The following is an 8,062-nucleotide window of genomic DNA, read 5'->3' as shown; positions in this document are numbered from 1 at the left end:
TTTATAGATGTAGACCTACAATGGAAGACTGTAGATTGAAAGTTTCGTACTTTGCTGAAATGGTAAAGATTTCGGCTTACCTGAAGAACTACTCAAATGAATAATTTATTAATATGGAGAAGATGGATTGCTTATATTTAAAAGAAGCATAGAGTGGTGGAATATAATTTAGGTTCTTAATAAATTTGTTCTTTTTTTTTCTTTTATATATTTTACCTACTTATGTAGAATAATATACTTTGTGGAGTTAGAGATATTAATATTTGTTTACTTATATCTGAATATTATCCTGGGATTAGGTTTGGGAAGTCCGGGGGGGTGGGGGGTGGGGGTTTTTTTTCTATAGCACTGTGTAATATTTATGATGGTTTTTTTCATGATGAAAAATAATAAAAAATTTATATTGGGAAAAAAAAAAAAAGAAATGGACCATGCCTTGGCGCTTGCCCCGGTCCTGCTCCCTTCTGCCAGAGACCCTCAGATCTGTCCCACTCCTGCCCAGGCCCCCACAGGCACCCTTGACGCGAATGATGTAGAGCTGGCCACACCCACCCAGTAGACCACACTCACTCCATCCACCCCAGGGCAAACCCCCCAGGGCAACCACAATGCTGATGCGGCCGTCAATGAAATTGAGTTTGACACCCCTGGCATATAAGATCTGTCAATATTAAGGAATATTTTATATTCAGATGTTAAATATTATGTATAAAAATTATACATAATATTAAGCCAGGAATTTTTTTTAACTATATTGTGCTGAACAAGGAAAAATGGCTTGGTAGAAAAATCACATTAAGTCAATAAGTCAGTCTTTATTATTAGATTCATAAATCAAATTAACTGTCCAATAATGTTAAAGTAGAGTCAAAATATGTTATACCCCATTTAGCACTGTTAAATGATGATCCAATTCCTAAAGAAAATTGTGGGCAAGGATACATGGCAAGGATGTTAAGTAAACTCTTCTAGGACAAAAGGATAAAATCTCAGTGCCAAAATACCCTCTGAGAAAGAGAGTAGACATGACTATATTCTGCTTAATTTTTGGTCAATTGAATGGTAATTAGTTTGTGAATCCCTGATTTCCCCTCATATACAGATGCACACATGCACAGACACACACAAAATTAACTCCTAAATATTTCTGACTCCTTTTATATATTGATGATACCATTGTTAGCTGTTGGCTTTCTTTTTCTTCTTTTTCCCTTTTAACGTTTTTATTTATTACTAAATAAAATATTAATATTATTTTAAATTACATACCTAATACAATTCATAATTTTGTTTGTTATTCAATTAAAATTTCCTTATATACTACATAAAGTGATTTATTAAATGTAGATACATCAAATATAATAAACATAGTAAGAATAATACATTGGTTCTTTTTAATTTAAACTATGAATACCTGGACATAAATTACTGAATACATTAGAAAGAATTTATAAATTGACACCATCTTGAGAATATTTAATAAAGTTATATCAAATTCTTAAAAATCATCTTGAGCCAAACCAAACCCTTCACCATAAGTAGTACTTGCCAAGATTTTTTTAGTCTAAATTGACATTGAAATATTATTAATGTTTTCTAAGACATGAACTAGACATTGTCTAATAACCACTACTAAGAATATTATCAATTCTTCTGTAGGTAGTTTCCTTTGTTTCTTTAAATGCTGCTAATAAGACTAATATTGAACTAGGATCTTGGTTAGCTATTTTCCTATTAAAAAAAACATTTTTTTCTTCAAATGTTGCACAAAACCATCACAAATATAAATAAATGCCAGGTTTTTACATTATTACTTACACTTTAGGCTTCTTCCCACTACGGTGGTAAAAGGTAACCCTTCACATACATGTGAACTGCATTCACTATCCAATCAATGAGATACCCTCACTGAGCCCATATGTGCCAACTGCTTAAAATGCCTTGCAAGAAAACACTGACAGAAAGCTGAATTGACCCTGGGTGGCCACAGAAGGAAAAATCAGATAAAAAACTGTGGACTAGTAAACCAAATTGTACTCATTTTCTGACCACATCTCAGAGATAATATAGGCAGCATACTGACTTATTAGGAAGGAAGGTTTATCAAAACCATTCCAACATCCTGCTATAATTTACACTTGGGTTGTCTTTTTTCTTTGTCTTGTCTTTGTAATATAATAGGCCAAAGGCATATGCTGTAGGTTGGGGTTCTACTTTTGTTCAGGGCTGCCTAGCGAGCTGGGAACTCAGTGTACAGATTTTATTTTGTGCATGCTAATAAATTCATGTTGTACAGAATTTTCAAAATGATTTAATTGCATTAGATGAGTCAAGTTTTGATCACAACACTAGTTTCATTAAATTCAGTTTCCTACATGTCAAAATCTTCTTTTTGACCATTTTCATGAACTATTCCTAATTTTAGCTGATATTGATTTAAATAGTTCTTTTTACCTATGCAAAAGTAAAAAAAAAAATCTTCCAAGTCAATATTTAGTTTTTCCAACCCATTGTAAATCATCTAATGTACCTGTGATGATATGGTTATCATAGTTTGGATGGCAACAGGAATAAAAAGCCTGTCATGCATTTTGGCTGCTCGTTGAAAGACAGACTATCTAGTCATAAATAACAGAAAACAAAAACGGATGCTCTTTTCATTAAGATAGATAGACTTAAAATTGAACAAGCACAATGTTAGGAATACTTTTTTTATTCTTTTTCAAGTTCCCAGAAATTGGAAAGTTCCAGTTCAAAATAACAAAGGAAACCCTAAGGAAAAGCATGGGTTGTTAAACAAGCACAACCTCACAATTTCCTAGCAGCTTCAAGCAACCAGTCAGTATGAAAGCTGGCAGGAAGTTGCAAGTCCCAGGCAGTTCACAGGTGGGCTGGTAAGCAAGTAAGGGGCTGCTGCTGAGTGGGAGAGGGAGCAAGAGGGCACGTGGGTGGCCAGGAAAGGTGCCCAAGCAGCCAGTGAGGTGCAGTGCAAGGACAAAGGAACTAGGGAAGGGTATTGGTTGGAGAGACTTATCAATTTCCTGCCAGTTTTCACATATGAGCAATTTTCAACTTTCTCTGCTGGTTTCCCCATTGAATTTGCTTGTCAGAAGCCAGCAAGGAAGATCACAAATTGTGTAGCAACCTGTGGTTATGTGCTGCAACTATCATAAGTGTGAGCCAGTTTCAAGTGCTCAGATCATAATCACAGGGTGTTTTGAGGATAATCACCACTCATTCAGCACTACCATAACTTTGAACAGTCATCGAACAAGAGATCATTAACTAAAGACTAATTGTATATAGGCCTAGTTAATATTTACAGTACATGAAAATCCTTGATAATCGTCTATGGTTATTTGTTACCAATAAAGGAGAATATTTGTAGCTCAGGGTTGAAATGAGGGGCCTTTGGTGTTCTCTGAGTTTGGTTGCTTTCTTTACCCAAACTAGGTTTCATTACCCAAACTAGGTAACATCATCATTGCTAGTAAGGAGAAGGGTTTGCCCTCATTTTATATTGGCTTGATATACTGTCCTTGGACAGGAAACATGCTTTTATTCCAGTCTTTAATAGATAGATAACTCAGAAGAACAACAGGTTTATTGCTTTATTCTGGGAATCCTAGACAAACTTACAGTTGGTAGAGGTCCTTCCAAAATAGGTCTCAGCAATCTGTTAGTTCCACAGATAAATTGACATTAGATTTTCCCCTCTTCTCCCAAGCGTCACATGGTGGGGTGATTATGGTGTCTGCAGCCGTGTGGCACGTACTCTACCAGTTTCTTGTTTCCGTGATTGCGGTCCGATCACAGGTCCCTACGGAAACTTCGAGGCGGGGGACTGGGAACGAGGGAGGGGAACGGGACAATGTATCCCTATGTATCTCATATACAAGATACATAGAGTTATACAAGATAAATGGATCTATGATCCAGAACACTCCCCGCTTGGAAATTAATATTTCCACTACTTACTAACTGAATATGAAAAAAAAATATAGCATTAAAGTATACAGTACTCAATGTTGACTAACTTGTGACTACATAGGTAAAAAACTTGGTATCAAAACATGCATAACTATTGCAAAAAATAAGCAAGTGTTACATCAAACAATGCATAAACACAATACATCATTTGAGGTTTCATCTTCTGGTTCAGTCTTCATCAGCTACGGTGCCAAATCGGAGATCAGCCCGGTACAAGTGTCTTTGAGTCACGACCTGACTCACGGGGCTTCACGATCTGAAAGTCAGCTTGGCAAAGTAGTTCATCAGCTGGGTGGGCCCGGTGTGCAAGTCCCTTGGGCCAATAGTTCTGGTATGCGTTCTTGTCTCTAAGGGAGACAAGGTCGTCTTCCTGTAAAGGAAACTGGAACCAAATCTGGAACAGAAAAACTGGAACCCAAAGCTTCTCAGGAACAAAGGGAACTGGATTCACAGGATACTCAGGAACTGAAGAACCTGGAAAAACAGGAACAGCTGGGTCTGGAAACACAGGAACATCTGGATCTGGAAACACAGGAACAGCTGGGTCTGGAAACACAGGAACAGCTGGGTCTGGAAACACAGGAACAGCTGGATCTGGAAACAGGAACAGCTGGATACTCAGGAACAGCTGGATACTCAGGAACATCTGGAAACTCAGGAACAGCTGGATACTCAGGAACAGCTGGATACTCAGGATCAGGAACAACAGCTGGAACTGAAGGATCAGGAACAACAGCTGGAACTGAAGGATCAGGAACAATAGCAGCTGGAACTGAAGGATCAGGAACAACAGCTGGAACTGAAGGATCAGGAACAACAGCAGCTGCAGAAGACTCAGGATACTCAGGAACCGAGGTATCTGGAACCACCGATGGAGCATTGAAGATGGCTGCCACTGTTGTCATCAGGGTAGTGAGGACTTCATGTGTGGGTGTGTGTGTCTTCAACGACATAGAGTCCATGATTTCGCGGGGTGCACCAATCATGTGCTCCCACGCTTCGCCTATGCGCGCTTCGCCCATGTGAGATGACTGGGGAAGGCAATTTTTGGCCATCAGGCATTTGTCAATCACAGGGTCATGGCAAATGTCTTCAATAGTCTTTAAGTCCTTGCATACTCCTATAAAGTTCATTCTTGGGATGCTAAGACAAGTGATCAAGATGATCAGAACTATGCCTAATTTCAGGTGCTTCCGCTTAGTCAGGGGTTTGTAGCGGATTGGTTGACGTTTACGGGGTGCCTGAAGTTGAAGGTTGGCGCGTTGATCCGTTTGTCTATTTGAACAGACCAAAACCTCAGGACTTTCTAGCCAGGTCAATTCTGGTAACTGTGTGGCAAGGATGGGCCACTTCACTTGGTTGTTGCCTGTCGGCACATGTTGCCATTGTTCAGGGCTCAAAGATGTTTCAACACCCTTCTTTCTATTGCCTACATAAACGTAGAAATGTCTGCTTTGTTTGTAGATGTAGCTTGACATCTCCTTGCTGTCTGCGTAGAAGGTGGTAGACTGTAGTTCAAGGCGCAGCGTCTTCGCTGTCAAGTTGGTGAGCTTTGCAGCCAAAGTGGTACCACATAGTACGGTGTGGCCTTCATGTATTGTTAGTCTCGCTTTTCCAAAGAAGACACCGAGACTGCAGCTCTCCCCGCTGTAGACTCTGATGCATCTTATGGTTGTAAACAAAATGACGTAAGTGTGGCTCTCCCCGCTGTAGACTGTGACGCATCTTAAGGCTGCATTTGCCTTCGTTGACGCATCTAAGGAAGCGTACAATTCTTTCTTCTGCACTGTGGCGGGTTAGCTGGAAACATACGTGCACTGCACTTGCATACTCTTGGGACATCTTGGAAGTAAACTCCATGACTCCTGGTCTTGCAGACGTTGTTCGTCTTGTTTGTCCTCTATGGACAAGGCTAAGTTGTTGTGATTCTGACTGGTCTGGAACACTGTTGCTTCCAAAGCAGGTTTGGTTGTCACAAGCACGCAGTGTTCTAGGTGTGGTTTTAGGTGAGGTGCTGTTCCATTGCTGGGAATGGAGGTGTTAGATATGCTCACCTGGGTTGGGATTTGTGTTCGATTAACACAAACTGTCCCTCCTATGGCCCATCCGAGTTCCGGCGGGTTCCGTGGGGCTACAACAGTGGAAAGATCTTCTTGCGCTCCCCGCTGTATAGCCGTTGCTGTTGCTAGTGGACCCCTCCGGTTGCCATCAAAGGTATGGTTCGGCGGGTTCAATGGGGCAGCAACGATGGGAAGATCTCTTGGGGCTGGCCTCTGTGTAGCCGTAGCCATTGCTGGTGGACCCATCCGGTTGCCATCAAAGGTATGGTTCGTTGGGTTCAATGGGGGAGCAATGATGGGAAGATCTCGTGGCCTAGTTGTCGTGACATCAACCCCATGGCTGACTGGCACATCTGGCTGCTGAGATTCTTCTGTTCATCTACTCAGTCTTGGGGGGCTTGTGGCAGGCTTTGGTCTCACCTGTTCATGTTGGAACGCGCTTTGGTTATCCACGTAGGCCTGTACTCTGCTACGTCATTCTTCGTTCTCCAGTTGTTCCCTATGGGACAAGAAGGTGGGCTCCTGGAGTGTTCTCCGAAGGCCTTGAGCCCTTGCCACTTTGTCCGCCACGTCTCGTTTGCTTCTTATGAACTCAAGCTCGTCTTGAGTGGCCTTCATTTTGGCCTTCCTTATATCTGCTTCGGCTTCTGCTTCAGCTTCTCTTTCAGCTGCTTCCGCTTCTGCATCAGCCTTCCTTTTAGCTGCTTCCGCTTCTCTTTTGACTGCTTCTGCGTTTGCATCAGCCTTCCTTTTAGCTGCTTCGGCCTTTCTTTTGGCCCTCATTCGAGCGTCTTCTATTTCCATCGCCAGCAATTCCTTCTTCTTCAGCTGCTCTTCTTGTGCCACGCGAAAAACAGCTTCAGCAGCATTAGCATCTCTGATGGCTTGCTCTTCTTGTGAAATCCGGGAAGTTCGGCTGTGGCGAGAAGATGCTTTCGAATTGCGGGAGGCACCTGTGAGGTGAGATTGTTGAGACACGCTGGAGTGTGCCTTGGATATGTGGCGAAAGGATGATGCCCTTCCAGACGCGTGGGATGGAGCCACGTGCGACCGGTGGGACGGTGCGTGTGAATGGCGGGAAACTTCAGACTCTGCCCTGTCAACCGGTCTGTCTCTCTGGCGAGGCTCGCATTCTGGAGGGCGTTGTGGGCTCTCTAGAAGCTTCTTGCGTTCCTTGTTTCGTAACCGAAGACTTTGTATGTCGCGGTCGACTTCTGAATCTCTTAATTGCTGCTGAATGTCCTTGAGTTGCCGTTCGGAGTCCATCCATTGTGTGAAGGCGTCCTCCTTATCTTCTTCCAGTGCGTGAGCACGTTCAGGGGAGAGATCCTCCTTTTGCTCTAGGAAGAGTTTGTGCCATTTCTCCCAGCCTCTTTCATGGCGCTTGTGCACGGTGCGCCATTTCTCCAACAGGTTTGCATGCATGGCTTCAGTTGGCTTTCTTTGTTGTCTCAGATCATAGTGACTCTGAGACGTCTTTGGTCTTACTGAGGCATGAGCTTCAGCTTCTGTGTACAGGTCAAGGGAGGCTGTTTGCGGCACTTCTCCTTGGCCGTCTGGTTGGGGTGTCTCAACTAGGCTGGTTGGTTGAACCACTTCATCTAAATCAGCGGGACTCTCCGCCATGGTTAGGATAGGTTCAGTGTTGTTCTCAGCTATTTTGAAGCAAATTTGAAGAACTTCTGTCTTTGACCACTAGGGGTCGCTACTTGCCGATCAGCGTCAGAGGTGCTGTGTGTGGGTGGAGGTGGCTGGGAGCGTTCTTCTGTGGTTCCTAGCTATTTAGAAGCAAATTGGATGAACTTCACTTTTTGACCACTAGGGGTCGCTATCTGCGTATCAGCTTCAGGGGTGCTGTCTGTAGGTGGAGGAGCCACTGGGAGCGTTGTCCTGTGGTTCCTAGCTAATTTGAAGGAAATTGGATGAACTTCACTTTTTGACCACTAGGGGTCGCTATCTGCGTATCAGCTACCGGGGTGATCTTCTTTCGAGGAACACCCTTTGTCCACTAG

This window comes from Protobothrops mucrosquamatus, unplaced genomic scaffold (genome assembly GCF_001527695.2).
Source record: "Protobothrops mucrosquamatus isolate PMUCROS unplaced genomic scaffold, P.Mucros_1.0 scaffold18, whole genome shotgun sequence".
Lineage (NCBI taxonomy): Eukaryota > Metazoa > Chordata > Lepidosauria > Squamata > Viperidae > Protobothrops > Protobothrops mucrosquamatus.
Note: the sequence above shows the minus strand (reverse complement) of the source record.